This window comes from Colletes latitarsis, chromosome 1 (assembly GCF_051014445.1).
Source record: "Colletes latitarsis isolate SP2378_abdomen chromosome 1, iyColLati1, whole genome shotgun sequence".
NCBI classification, from domain to species: domain Eukaryota; kingdom Metazoa; phylum Arthropoda; class Insecta; order Hymenoptera; family Colletidae; genus Colletes; species Colletes latitarsis.
Window position 1 is genome coordinate 31769663 of NC_135134.1, and position 14888 is coordinate 31784550.

The following is a 14888-nucleotide window of genomic DNA, read 5'->3' on the forward strand; positions in this document are numbered from 1 at the left end:
CAGTGTGTTACCACATTACTACGTGATTCAAACACGAAAAAAACCCAGGATCTGGCCAACAAGTATGCGAAGAAGTCAAAATCATGAGCTAGATGCGGGCATATCCCGGAACTAACCCAGACCTAACCGGTGTTATCCTCTAAAGTATTGATCGAAACCAGGTTTAATTGACTGCTTCAGTGTCGTTACCACATTCCTACGTGATTCAAACATGAAAAAAACCCAGGATCTGACCAACAAGTATGCGAAGAAGGCCAAAGTATAAGCCAGATGCGCGCATTTCCCAGACCTAACCCAGACCTAACCGGCGTTATCCTCTAAAATATTGATCGAAACCAGGTTTAATTGACTGCTTCAGTGTGTTACCACATTACTACGTGATTCAAACACGAAAAAAACCCAGGATCTGGCCAACAAGTATGCGAAGAAGGCAAAATCATGAGCTAGATTCGGGCATATCCCGGACCTAACCCAGACCTAACCGGTGTTATCCTCTAAAATATTGATCGAAACCAGGTTTAATTGACTGCTTCAGTGTGTTACCACATTACTACGTGATTCAAACACGAAACAACCCCAGGATCTGGCCAACAAGTATGCGAAGAAGGCAAAATCATGAGCCAGATGCGGGCATAACCCAGACCTAACCGGTGTTATCCTCTAAAATATTGGTCGAAACCAGGTTTTATTGACTGCATCAGTGTATTACCACATTACTACGTGATTCAAACACGAAAAAAACCCAGGATCTGGCCAACAAGTATGCGAAGAAGGCAAAATCATGAGCCAGATGCGGGCATAACCCAGACCTAACCCAGACCTAACCGGTGTTATCCTCTAAAATATTGATCGAAACCAGGTTTTATTGACTGCTTCAGTGTATTACCACATTACTACGTGATTCAAACACGAAAAAAACCCAGGATCTGGCCAACAAGTATGCGAAGAAGGCAAAATCATGAGCCAGATGCGGGCATAACCCAGACCTAACCGGTGTTATCCTCTAAAATATTGGTCGAAACCAGGTTTTATTGACTGCATCAGTGTATTACCACATTACTACGTGATTCAAACACGAAAAAAACCCAGGATCTGACCAAAAAGTATGCGAAGAAGGCGAAAGTATAAGCCAGATGCGCGCATTTCCCAGACCTAACCCAGACCTAACCGGCGTTATCCTCTAAAACATTGATCGAAACCAGGTTTAATTGACTGCTTCAGTGTGTTACCACATTACTACGTGATTCAAACACGAAAAAAACCCAGGATCTGGCCAACAAGTATGCGAAGAAGGCAAAATCATGAGCCAGATGCGGGCATAACCCAGACCTAACCCAGACCTAACCGGTGTTATCCTCTAAAATATTGATCGAAACCAGGTTTTATTGACTGCTTCAGTGTATTACCACATTACTACGTGATTCAAACACGAAAAAAACCCAGGATCTGGCCAACAAGTATGCGAAGAAGGCAAAATCATGAGCCAGATGCGGGCATAACCCAGACCTAACCCAGACCTAACCGGTGTTATCCTCTGAAATATTGATCGAAACCAGGTTCAATTGACTGCTTCAGTGTGTTACCACATTACTACGTGATTCAAACACGGAAAATACCCAGGATCTGGCCAACAAGTTTGCGAAAAAGTCGAAAGTATAAGCCAGATGCGCGCAAATCCCAGTCCTAACCCAGACCTAACCGGTGTTATCCTCTAAAATATTGATCGAAACCAGGTTTAATTGACAGCTTCAGCGTGTTACCACATTACTACGTGATTCAAACACGAAAAAAACCCAGGATCTGGCCAACAAGTATGCGAAGAAGGCAAAATCATGAGCCAGATGCGGGCATATCCCGGACCTAACCCAGGCCTAACCGGTGTTATCCTCTAAAATATTGATCGAAACCAGGTTTAATTGACTGCTTCAGTGTGTTACCACATTCCTACGTGATTCAAACACGAAAAAAACCCAGGATCTGGCCAACAAGTATGCGAAGAAGGCAAAATCATGAGCCAGATGCGGGCATATCCCGGACCTAACCCAGGCCTAACCGGTGTTATCCTCTAAAATATTGATCGAAACCAGGTCTAATTGACTGCTTCAGTGTGTTACCACATTCCTACGTGATTCAAACACGAAAAAAACCCAGGATCTGACCAACAAGTATGCGAAGAAGGCGAAAGTATAAGCCAGATGCGCGCATTTCCCAGACCTAACCCAGACCTAACCGGCGTTATCCTCTAAAATATTGATCGAAACCAGGTTTAATTGACTGCTTCAGTGTGTTACCACATTACTACGTGATTCAAACACGAAAAAAACCCAGGATCTGGCCAACAAGTATGCGAAGATGGCAAAATCATGAGCCAGATGCGGGCATAACCCAGACCTAACCCAGACCTAACCGGTGTTATCCTCTAAAATATTGATCGAAACCAGGTTTTATTGACTGCTTCAGTGTATTACCACATTACTACGTGATTCAAACACGAATAAAACCCAGGATCTGGCCAACAAGTATGCGAAGAAGGCAAAATCATGAGCCAGATGCGGGCATAACCCAGACCTAACCCAGACCTAACCGGTGTTATCCTCTGAAATATTGATCGAAACCAGGTTTAATTGACTGCTTCAGTGTGTTACCACATTACTACGTGATTCAAACACGGAAAATACCCAGGATCTGGCCAACAAGTTTGCGAAAAAGGCGAAAGTATAAGCCAGATGCGCGCAAATCCCAGACCTAACCCAGACCTAACCGGTGTTATCCTCTAAAATATTGATCGAAACCAGGTTTAATTGACAGCTTCAGTGTGTTACCACATTACTACGTGATTCAAACACGAAAAAAACCCAGGATCTGGCCAACAAGTATGCGAAGAAGGCAAAATCATGAGCTAGATGCGGGCATATCCCGGACCTAACCCAGACCTAACCGGTGTTATCCTCTAAAATATTGATCGAAACCAGGTTTAATTGACTGCTTCAGTGTGTTACCACATTCCTACGTGATTCAAACACGAAAAAAACCCAGGATCTAACCAACAAGTATGCGAAGAAGGCGAAAGTATAAGCCAGATGCGCGCATTTCCCAGACCTAACCCAGACCTAACCGGCGTTATCCTCTAAAATATTGATCGAAACCAGGTTTAATTGACTGCTTCAGTGTGTTACCACATTACTACGTGATTCATACACGAAAAAACCCCAGGATCTGGCCAACAAGTATGCGAAGAAGGCAAAATCATGAGCCAGATGCGGCCATAACCCAGACCTAACCCAGACCTAACCGGTGTTATCCTCTAAAATATTGATCGAAACCAGATTTAATTGACTGCTTCAGTGTGTTACCACATTACTACGTGATTCAAACACGGAAAAAACCCAGGATCTGGCCAACAAGTATGCGAAGAAGGCAACATCATGAGCCAGATGCGGGCATAACCCAGACCTAACGCTGACCTAACCGGCGTTATCCTCTAAAATATTGATCGAAACCAGGTTTAATTGACTGCTTCAGTGTGGTACCACATTACTGCGTTATTCAAACCCGAAAATAACCCAGGATCTAGCCATCAAGTTTGCGAAAAAGGCGAAAGTATAAGCCAGATGCGCGCATATCCTAGACCTAACCCAGACCTAACCGGTGTTATCCTCTGAAATATTGATCGAAACCAGGTTTAATTGACTGCTTCAGAGTGTTACCACATTACTACGTGATTCAAACACGAAAAGAACCCAGGATCTGGCCAACAAGTATGCGAAGAAGGCAAAATCATGAGCCAGATGCGGGCATATCCCGGACCTAACCCAGACCTAACCGGTGTTATCCTCTAAAATATTGATCGAAACCAGGTTTAATTGACTGCTTCAGTGTGTTACCACATTCCTACGTGATTCAAACACTAAAAAAACCCAGGATCTGACCAACAAGTATGCGAAGAAGGCGAAAGTATAAGCCAGATGCGCGCATTTCCCAGACCTAACCCAGACCTAACCGGCGTTATCCTCTAAAATATTGATCGAAACCAGGTTTAATTGACTGCTTCAGTGTGTTAACACATTACTACGTGATTCAAACACGAAAAAAACCCAGGATCTGGCCAACAAGTATGCGAAGAAGGCAAAATCATGAGCCAGATGCGGGCATAACCCAGACCTAACCCAGACCTAACCGGTGTTATCCTCTAAAATATTGATCGAAACCAGGTTTTATTGACTGCTTCAGTGTATTACCACATTACTACGTGATTCAAACACGAAAAAAACCCAGGATCTGGCCAACAAGTATGCGAAGAAGGCAAAATCATGAGCCAGATGCGGGCATAACCCAGACCTAACCCAGACTTAACCGGTGTTATCCTCTGAAATATTGATCGAAACCAGGTCTAATTGACTGCTTCAGTGTGTTACCACATTACTACGTGATTCAAACACGGAAAATACCCAGGATCTGGCCAACAAGTTAGCGAAAAAGGCGAAAGTATAAGCCAGATGCGCGCAAATCCCAGACCTAACCCAGACCTAACCGGTGTTATCCTCTAAAATATTGATCGAAACCAGGTTTAATTGACAGGTTCAGTGTGTTACCACATTACTACGTGATTCAAACACGAAAAAAACCCAGGATCTGGCCAACAAGTATGCGAAGAAGGCAAAATCATGAGCTAGATGCGGGCATAACCCAGACCTAACCCAGACCTAACCGGTGTTATCCTCTAAAATATTGATCGAAACCAGGTTTAATTGACAGCTTCAGTGTGTTACCACATTACTACGTGACTCAAACACGAAAAAAAACCAGGATCTGGCCAACAAGTATGCGAAGAAGGCAAAATCATGAGCCAGATGCGGGCATATCCCGGACCTAACCCAGACCTAACCGGTGTTATCCTCTAAACTATTGATCGGAGCCAGGTTTAATTGACTGCTTCAGTGTGTTACCACATTACTACGTGATTCAAACACGAAAAAATCCCAGGATCTGGCCAACAAGTATGCGAAGAAGGCAAAATCATGAGCTAGATGCGGGCATATCCCGGACCTAACCCAGACCTAACCGGTGTTATCCTCTAAAATATTGATCGAAACCAGGTTTAATTTACTGCTTCAGTGTGTTACCACATTCCTACGTGATTCAAACACGAAAAAAATCCAGGATCTGACCAACAAGTATGCGAAGAAGGCGAAAGTATAAGCCAGTTGCGCGCATTTCCCAGACCTAACCCAGACCTAACCGGTGTTATCCTCTAAAATATTGATCGAAACCAGGTTTAATTGACTGCTTCAGTGTGTTACCACATTACTACGTGATTCAAACACGAAAAAACCCCAGGATCTGGCCAACAAGTATGCGAAGAAGGCAAAATCATGAGCCAGATGCGGGCATAACCCAGACCTAACCCAGACCTAACCGGTGTTATCCTCTAAAATATTGATCGAAACCAGGTTTTATTGACTGCTTCAGTGTATTACCACATTACTACGTGATTCAAACACGAAAAAAACCCAGGATCTGGCCAACAAGTATGCGAAGAAGGCAAAATCATGAGCCAGATGCGGGCATAACCCAGACCTAACCCAGACCTAACCGGTGTTATCCTCTAAAATATTGATCGAAACCAGGTTTAATTGACAGCTTCAGTGTGTTACCACATTACTACGTGATTCAAACACGAAAAAAACCCAGGATCTGGCCAACAAGTATGCGAAGAAGGCAAAATCATGAGCCAGATGCGGGCATATCCCGGACCTAACCCAGACCTAACCGGTGTTATCCTCTAAAATATTGATCGAAACCAGGTTTAATTGACTGCTTCAGTGTGTTACCACATTCCTACGTGATTCAAACACGAAAAAAACCCAGGATCTGACCAATAAGTATGCGAAGAAGGCGAAAGTATAAGCCAGATGCGCGCATTTCCCAGACCTAACCCAGACCTAACCGGCGTTATCCTCTAAAATATTGATCGGAACCAGGTTTAATTGACTGCTTCAGTGTGTTACCACATTACTACGTGATTCAAACACGAAAAAAACCCAGGATCTGGCCAACAAGTATGCGAAGAAGGCAAAATCATGAGCCAGATGCGGACATAACCCAGACCTAACCCAGACCTAACCGGTGTTATCCTCTAAAATATTGATCGAAACCAGGTTTAATTGACAGCTTCAGTGTGTTACCACATTACTACGTGATTCAAACACGAAAAAAACCCAGGATCTGGCCAACAAGTATGCGAAGAAGGCAAAATCATGAGCTAGATGCGGGCATATCCCGGACCTAACCCAGACCTAAACGGTGTTATCCTCTAAAATATTGATCGAAACCAGGTTTAATTGACTGCTTCAGTGTGTTACCACATTCCTACGTGATTCAAACACGAAAAAAACCCAGGATCTGACCAATAAGTATGCGAAGAAGGCGAAAGTATAAGCCAGATGCGCGCATTTCCCAGACCTAACCCAGACCTAACCGGCGTTATCCTCTAAAATATTGATCGGAACCAGGTTTAATTGACTGCTTCAGTGTGTTACCACATTACTACGTGATTCAAACACGAAAAAAACCCAGGATCTGGCCAACAAGTATGCGAAGAAGGCAAAATCATGAGCCAGATGCGGGCATATCCCGGACCTATCCCAGACCTAACCGGTGTTATCCTCTAAAATATTGATCGAAACCAGGTTTAATTGACTGCTTCAGTGTGTTACCACATTACTACGTGATTCAAACACGAAAAAAACCCAGGATCTGGCCAACAAGTATGCGAAGAAGGCAAAATCATGAGCCAGATGCGGGCATAACCCAGACATAACCCAGACCTAACCGGTGTTATCCTCTAAAATATTGATCGAAACCAGGTTTAATTGACAGCTTCAGTGTGTTACCACATTACTACGTGATTCAAACACGAAAAAAACCCAGGATCTGGCCAACAAGTATGCGAAGAAGGCAAAATCATGAGCCAGATCCGGGCATATCCCGGACCTAACCCAGACCTAACCGGTGTTATCCTCTAAAATATTGATCGAAACCAGGTTTAATTGACTGCTTCAGTGTGTTACCACATTCCTACGTGATTCAAACACGAAAAAAACCCAGGATCTGACCAACAAGTATGCGAAGAAGGCGAAAGTATAAGCCAGATGCGCGCCTTTCCCAGACCTAACCCAGACCTAACCGGCGTTATCCTCTAAAATATTGATCGAAACCAGGTTTAATTGACTGCTTCAGTGTGTTACCACATTACTACGTGATTCAAACACGAAAAAAACCCAGGATCTGGCCAACAAGTATGCGAAGAAGGCAAAATCATGAGCCAGATGCGGACATAACCCAGACCTAACCCAGACCTAACCGGTGTTATCCTCTAAAATATTGATCGAAACCAGGTTTAATTGACAGCTTCAGTGTGTTACCACATTACTACGTGATTCAAACACGAAAAAAACCCAGGATCTGGCCAACAAGTATGCGAAGAAGGCAAAATCATGAGCTAGATGCGGGCATATCCCGGACCTAACCCAGACCTAAACGGTGTTATCCTCTAAAATATTGATCGAAACCAGGTTTAATTGACTGCTTCAGTGTGTTACCACATTCCTACGTGATTCAAACACGAAAAAAACCCAGGATCTGACCAATAAGTATGCGAAGAAGGCGAAAGTATAAGCCAGATGCGCGCATTTCCCAGACCTAACCCAGACCTAACCGGCGTTATCCTCTAAAATATTGATCGGAACCAGGTTTAATTGACTGCTTCAGTGTGTTACCACATTACTACGTGATTCAAACACGAAAAAAACCCAGGATCTGGCCAACAAGTATGCGAAGAAGGCAAAATCATGAGCCAGATGCGGGCATATCCCGGACCTATCCCAGACCTAACCGGTGTTATCCTCTAAAATATTGATCGAAACCAGGTTTAATTGACTGCTTCAGTGTGTTACCACATTACTACGTGATTCAAACACGAAAAAAACCCAGGATCTGGCCAACAAGTATGCGAAGAAGGCAAAATCATGAGCCAGATGCGGGCATAACCCAGACCTAACCCAGACCTAACCGGTGTTATCCTCTAAAATATTGATCGAAACCAGGTTTAATTGACAGCTTCAGTGTGTTACCACATTACTACGTGATTCAAACACGAAAAAAACCCAGGATCTGACCAACAAGTATGCGAAGAAGGCAAAATCATGAGCCAGATGCGGGCATATCCCGGACCTAACCCAGACCTAACCGGTGTTATCCTCTAAAATATTGATCGAAACCAGGTTTAATTGACTGCTTCAGTGTGTTACCACATTCCTACGTGATTCAAACACGAAAAAAACCCAGGATCTGACCAACAAGTATGCGAAGAAGGCGAAAGTATAAGCCAGATGCGCGCATTTCCCAGACCTAACCCAGACCTAACCGGCGTTATCCTCTAAAATATTGATCGAAACCAGGTTAAATTGACTGCTTCAGCGTGTTACCACATTACTACGTGATTCAAACACGAAAAAAACCCAGGATCTGGCCAACAAGTATGCGAAGAAGGCAAAATCATGAGCCAGATGCGGGCATAACCCAGACATAACCCAGACCTAACCGGTGTTATCCTCTAAAATATTGATCGAAACCAGGTTTTATTGACTGCTTCAGTGTATTACCACATTACTACGTGATTCAAACACGAAAAAAACCCAGGATCTGGCCAACAAGTATGCGAAGAAGGCAAAATCATGAGCCAGATGCGGGCATAACCCAGACCTACCCCAGACCTAACCGGTGTTATCCTCTGAAATATTGATCGAAACCAGGTTTAATTGACTGCTTCAGTGTGTTACCACATTACTACGTGATTCAAACACGGAAAATACCCAGGATCTGGCCAAAAAGTTTGCGAAAAAGGCGAACGTATAAGCCAGATGCGCGCAAATCCCAGATCTAACCCAGACCTAACCGGTGTTATCCTCTAAAATATTGATCGAAACCAGGTTTAATTGACAGCTTCAGTGTGTTACCACATTACTACGTGATTCAAACACGAAAAAAACCCAGGATCTGGCCAACAAGTATGCGAAGAAGGCAAAATCATGAGCTAGATGCGGGCATATCCCGGACCTAACCCAGACCTAACCGGTGTTATCCTCTAAAATATTGATCGAAACCAGGTTTAATTGACAGCTTCAGTGTGTTACCACATTACTACGTGATTCAAACACGAAAAAAACCCAGGATCTGACCAACAAGTATGCGAAGAAGGCAAAATCATGAGCCAGATGCGGGCATATCCCGGACCTAACCCAGACCTAACCGGTGTTATCCTCTAAAATATTGATCGAAACCAGGTTTAATTGACTGCTTCAGTGTGTTACCACATTCCTACGTGATTCAAACACGAAAAAAACCCAGGATCTGACCAACAAGTATGCGAAGAAGGCGAAAGTATAAGCCAGATGCACGCATTTCCCAGACCTAACCCAGACCTAACCGGTGTTATCCTCTAAAATATTGATCGAAACCAGGTTTAATTGACTGCTTCAGTGTGTTACCACATCACTACGTGATTCAAACACGAAAAAAACCCAGGATCTGGCCAACAAGTATGCGAAGAAGGCAAAATCATGAGCCAGATGCGGGCATAACCCAGACCTAACCCAGACCTAACCGGTGTTATCCTCTAAAATATTGATCGAAACCAGGTTTTATTGACTGCTTCAGTGTATTACCACATTACTACGTGATTCAAACACGAAAAAAACCCAGGATCTGGCCAACAAGTATGCGAAGAAGGCAAAATCATGAGCCAGATGCGGGCATAACCCAGACCTAACCCAGACCTAACCGGTGTTATCCTCTGAAATATTGATCGAAACCAGGTTTAATTGACTGCTTCAGTGTGTTACCACATTACTACGTGATTCAAACACGGAAAATACCCAGGATCTGGCCAAAAAGTTTGCGAAAAAGGCGAACGTATAACCCCAGATGCGCGCAAATCCCAGATCTAACCCAGACCTAACCGGTGTTATCCTCTAAAATATTGATCGAAACCAGGTTTAATTGACAGCTTCAGTGTGTTACCACATTACTACGTGATTCAAACACGAAAAAAACCCAGGATCTGGCCAACAAGTATGCGAAGAAGGCAAAATCATGAGCTAGATGCGGGCATATCCCGGACCTAACCCAGACCTAACCGGTGTTATCCTCTAAAATATTGATCGAAACCAGGTTTAATTGACTGCTTCAGTGTGTTACCACATTCCTACGTGATTCAAACACGAAAAAAACCCAGGATCTGACCAACAAGTATGCGAAGAAGGCGAAAGTATAAGCCAGATGCGCGCATTTCCCAGACCTAACCCAGACCTAACCGGCGTTATCCTCTAAAATATTGATCGAAACCAGGTTTAATTGACTGCTTCAGTGTGATACCACATTCCTACGTGATTCAAACACGAAAAAACCCCAGGATCTGGCCAACAAGTATGCGAAGAAGGCAAAATCATGAGCCAGATGCGGGCATATCCCGGACCTATCCCAGACCTAACCGGTGTTATCCTCTAAAATATTGATCGAAACCAGGTTTAATTGACTGCTTCAGTGTGTTACCACATTACTACGTGATTCAAACACGAAAAAACCCCAGGATCTGGCCAACAAGTATGCGAAGAAGGCAAAATCATGAGCCAGATGCGGGCATAACCCAGACCTAACCCAGACCTAACCGGTGTTATCCTCTAAAATATTGATCGAAACCAGGTTTTATTGACTGCTTCAGTGTATTACCACATTACTACGTGATTCAAACACGAAAAAAACCCAGGATCTGGCCAACAAGTATGCGAAGAAGGCAAAATCATGAGCCAGATGCGGGCATAACCCAGACCTAACCCAGACCTAACCGGTGTTATCCTCTAAAATATTAATCGAAACCAGGTTTAATTGACAGCTTCAGTGTGTTACCACATTACTACGTGATTCAAACACGAAAAAAACCCAGGATCTGGCCAAAAAGTATGCGAAGAAGGCAAAATCATGAGCCAGATGCGGGCATATCCCGGACCTAACCCAGACCTAACCGGTGTTATCCTCTAAAATATTGATCGAAACCAGGTTTTATTGACTGCTTCAGTGTGTTACCACATTACTACGTGATTCAAACACGGAAAATACCCAGGATCTGGCCAACAAGTATGCGAAGAAGGCAAAATCATGAGCCAGATGCGGGCATAACCCAGACCTAACCCAGACCTAACCGGTGTTATCCTCTAAAATATTGATCGAAACCAGGTTTAATTGACTGCTTCAGTGTGTTACCACATTCCTACGTGATTCAAACACGAAAAAAACCCAGGATCTGACCAACAAGTATGCGAAGAAGGCGAAAGTATAAGCCAGATGCGCGCATATCCCAGACCTAACCCAGACCTAACCGGTGTTATCCTCTGAAATATTGATCGAAACCAGGTTTAATTGACTGCTTCAGTGTGTTACCACATTACTACGTGATTCAATCACGAAAAAAACCCAGGATCTGGCCCACAAGTATGCGAAGAAGGTAAAATCATGAGCCAGATGCGAGCATAACCCAGACCTAACCCAGACCAAACCGGTGTTATCCTCTAAAATATTGATCGAAACCAGGTTTAATTGACAGCTTCAGTGTGTTACCACATTACTACGTGATTCAAACACGAAAAAAACCCAGGATCTGGCCAACAAGTATGCGAAGAAGGCAAAATCATGAGCCAGATGCGGGCATAACCCAGACCTAACCCAGACCTAACCGGTGTTATCCTCTGAAATATTGATCGAAACCAGGTTTAATTGACTGCTTCAGTGTGTTACCACATTACTACGTGATTCAAACACGGAAAATACCCAGGATCTGGCCAACAAGTATGCGATGAAGGCAAAATCATGAGCCAGATGCGGGCATAACCCAGACCTAACCCAGACCTAACCGGTGTTATCCTCTAAAATATTGATCGAAACCAGGTTTAATTGACTGCTTCAGTGTGTTACCACATTACTACGTGATGCAAGCACGAAAAAAACCCAAGATCTGGCCAACAAGTATGCGAAGAAGGCAAAATCATGAGCCAGATGCTGGCATAACCCAGACCTAACCCAGACCTAACCGGTGTTATCCTCTAAAATATTGATCGAAACCTGGTTTAATTGACAGCTTCAGTGTGTTACCACATTACTACGTGATTCAAACACGAAAAAACCCAGGATCTGGCCAACAAGTATGCGAAGAAGGCAAAGTCATGAGCCAGGTGCAGACATAACCCAGACGAAACCCAAGCCTAACCAGTGTTATCCTCCAAAATACTGTCCGAATCCAGGTTTAGTGGACTGTTTCTGTGTGGTACCACATTACTACGTGATTCAAACCCGAAAAAAACCCAGGATCTGGCCAACAAGTATGCGAAGAAGGCAAAATCATGAGGCAGATGCGGGCATAACCCAGACCTCACCCAGACCTAACCGGTGTTATCCTCTAAAATATTGATCGAAACCAGGTTTAATTGACTGCTTCAGTGTGTTACCACATCACTACGTGATTCAAACACGAAAAAAACCCAGGATCTGGCCAACAAGTATGCGAAGAAGGCAAAATCATGAGCCAGATGCGGGCATAACCCAGACCTAACCCAGACCTAACCGGTGTTATCCTCTAAAATATTGATCGAAACCAGGTTTTATTGACTGCTTCAGTGTATTACCACATTACTACGTGATTCAAACACGAAAAAAACCCAGGATCTGGTCAACAAGTATGCGAAGAAGGCAAAATCATGAGCCAGATGCGGGCATAACCCAGACCTAACCCAGACCTAACAGGTGTTATCCTCTAAAATATTGATCGAAACCAGGTTTAATTGACAGCTTCAGTGTGTTACCACATTACTACGTGATTCAAACACGAAAAAAACCCAGGATCTGGCCAAAAAGTATGCGAAGAAGGCAAAATCATGAGCCAGATGCGGGCATATCCCGGACCTAACCCAGACCAAACCGGTGTTATCCTCTAAAATATTGATCGAAACCAGGTTTAATTGACAGCTTCAGTGTGTTACCACATTCCTACGTGATTCAAACACGAAAAAAACCCAGGATCTGACCAACAAGTATGCGAAGAAGGCGAAAGTATAAGCCAGATGCGCGCATTTCCCAGACCTAACCCAGACCTAACCGGCGTTATCCTCTAATATATTGATCGAAACCAGGTTTAATTGACTGCTTCAGTGTGTTACCACATTACTACGTGATTCAAACACGAAAAAAACCCAGGATCTGGCCAACAAGTATGCGAAGAAGGCAAAATCATGAGCCAGATGCGGGCATAACCCAGACCTAACCCAGACCTAACCGGTGTTATCCTCTAAAATATTGATCGAAACCAGGTTTTATTGACTGCTTCAGTGTATTACCACATTACTACGTGATTCAAACACGAAAAAAACCCAGGATCTGGCCAACAAGTATGCGAAGAAGGCAAAATCATGAGCCAGATGCGGGCATAACCCAGACCTAACCCAGACCTAACCGGTGTTATCCTCTAAAATATTGATCGAAACCAGGTTTAATTGACTGCTTCAGTGTGTTACCACATTCCTACGTGATTCAAACACGAAAAAAACCCAGGATCTGACCAACAAGTATGCGAAGAAGGCGAAAGTATAAGCCAGATGCGCGCATTTCCCAGACCTAACCCAGACCTAACCGGCGTTATCCTCTAAAATATTGATCGAAACCAGGTTTAATTGACTGCTTCAGTGTGTTACCACATTACTACGTGATTCAAACACGGAAAATACCCAGGATCTGGCCAAAAAGTTTGCGAAAAAGGCGAACGTATAAGCCAGATGCGCGCAAATCCCAGATCTAACCCAGACCTAACCGGTGTTATCCTCTAAAATATTGATCGAAACCAGGTTTAATTGACAGCTTCAGTGTGTTACCACATTACTACGTGATTCAAACACGAAAAAAACCCAGGATCTGGCCAACAAGTATGCGAAGAAGGCAAAATCATGAGCTAGATGCGGGCATATCCCGGACCTAACCCAGACCTAACCGGTGTTATCCTCTAAAATATTGATCGAAACCAGGTTTAATTGACAGCTTCAGTGTGTTACCACATTACTACGTGATTCAAACACGAAAAAAACCCAGGATCTGACCAACAAGTATGCGAAGAAGGCAAAATCATGAGCCAGATGCGGGCATATCCCGGACCTAACCCAGACCTAACCGGTGTTATTCTCTAAAATATTGATCGAAACCAGGTTTAATTGACTGCTTCAGTGTGTTACCACATTCCTACGTGATTCAAACACGAAAAAAACCCAGGATCTGACCAACAAGTATGCGAAGAAGGCGAAAGTATAAGCCAGATGCACGCATTTCCCAGACCTAACCCAGACCTAACCGGTGTTATCCTCTAAAATATTGATCGAAACCAGGTTTAATTGACTGCTTCAGTGTGTTACCACATCACTACGTGATTCAAACACGAAAAAAACCCAGGATCTGGCCAACAAGTATGCGAAGAAGGCAAAATCATGAGCCAGATGCGGGCATAACCCAGACCTAACCCAGACCTAACCGGTGTTATCCTCTAAAATATTGATCGAAACCAGGTTTTATTGACTGCTTCAGTGTATTACCACATTACTACGTGATTCAAACACGAAAAAAACCCAGGATCTGGCCAACAAGTATGCGAAGAAGGCAAAATCATGAGCCAGATGCGGGCATAACCCAGACCTAACCCAGACCTAACCGGTGTTATCCTCTGAAATATTGATCGAAACCAGGTTTAATTGACTGCTTCAGTGTGTTACCACATTACTACGTGATTCAAACACGGAAAA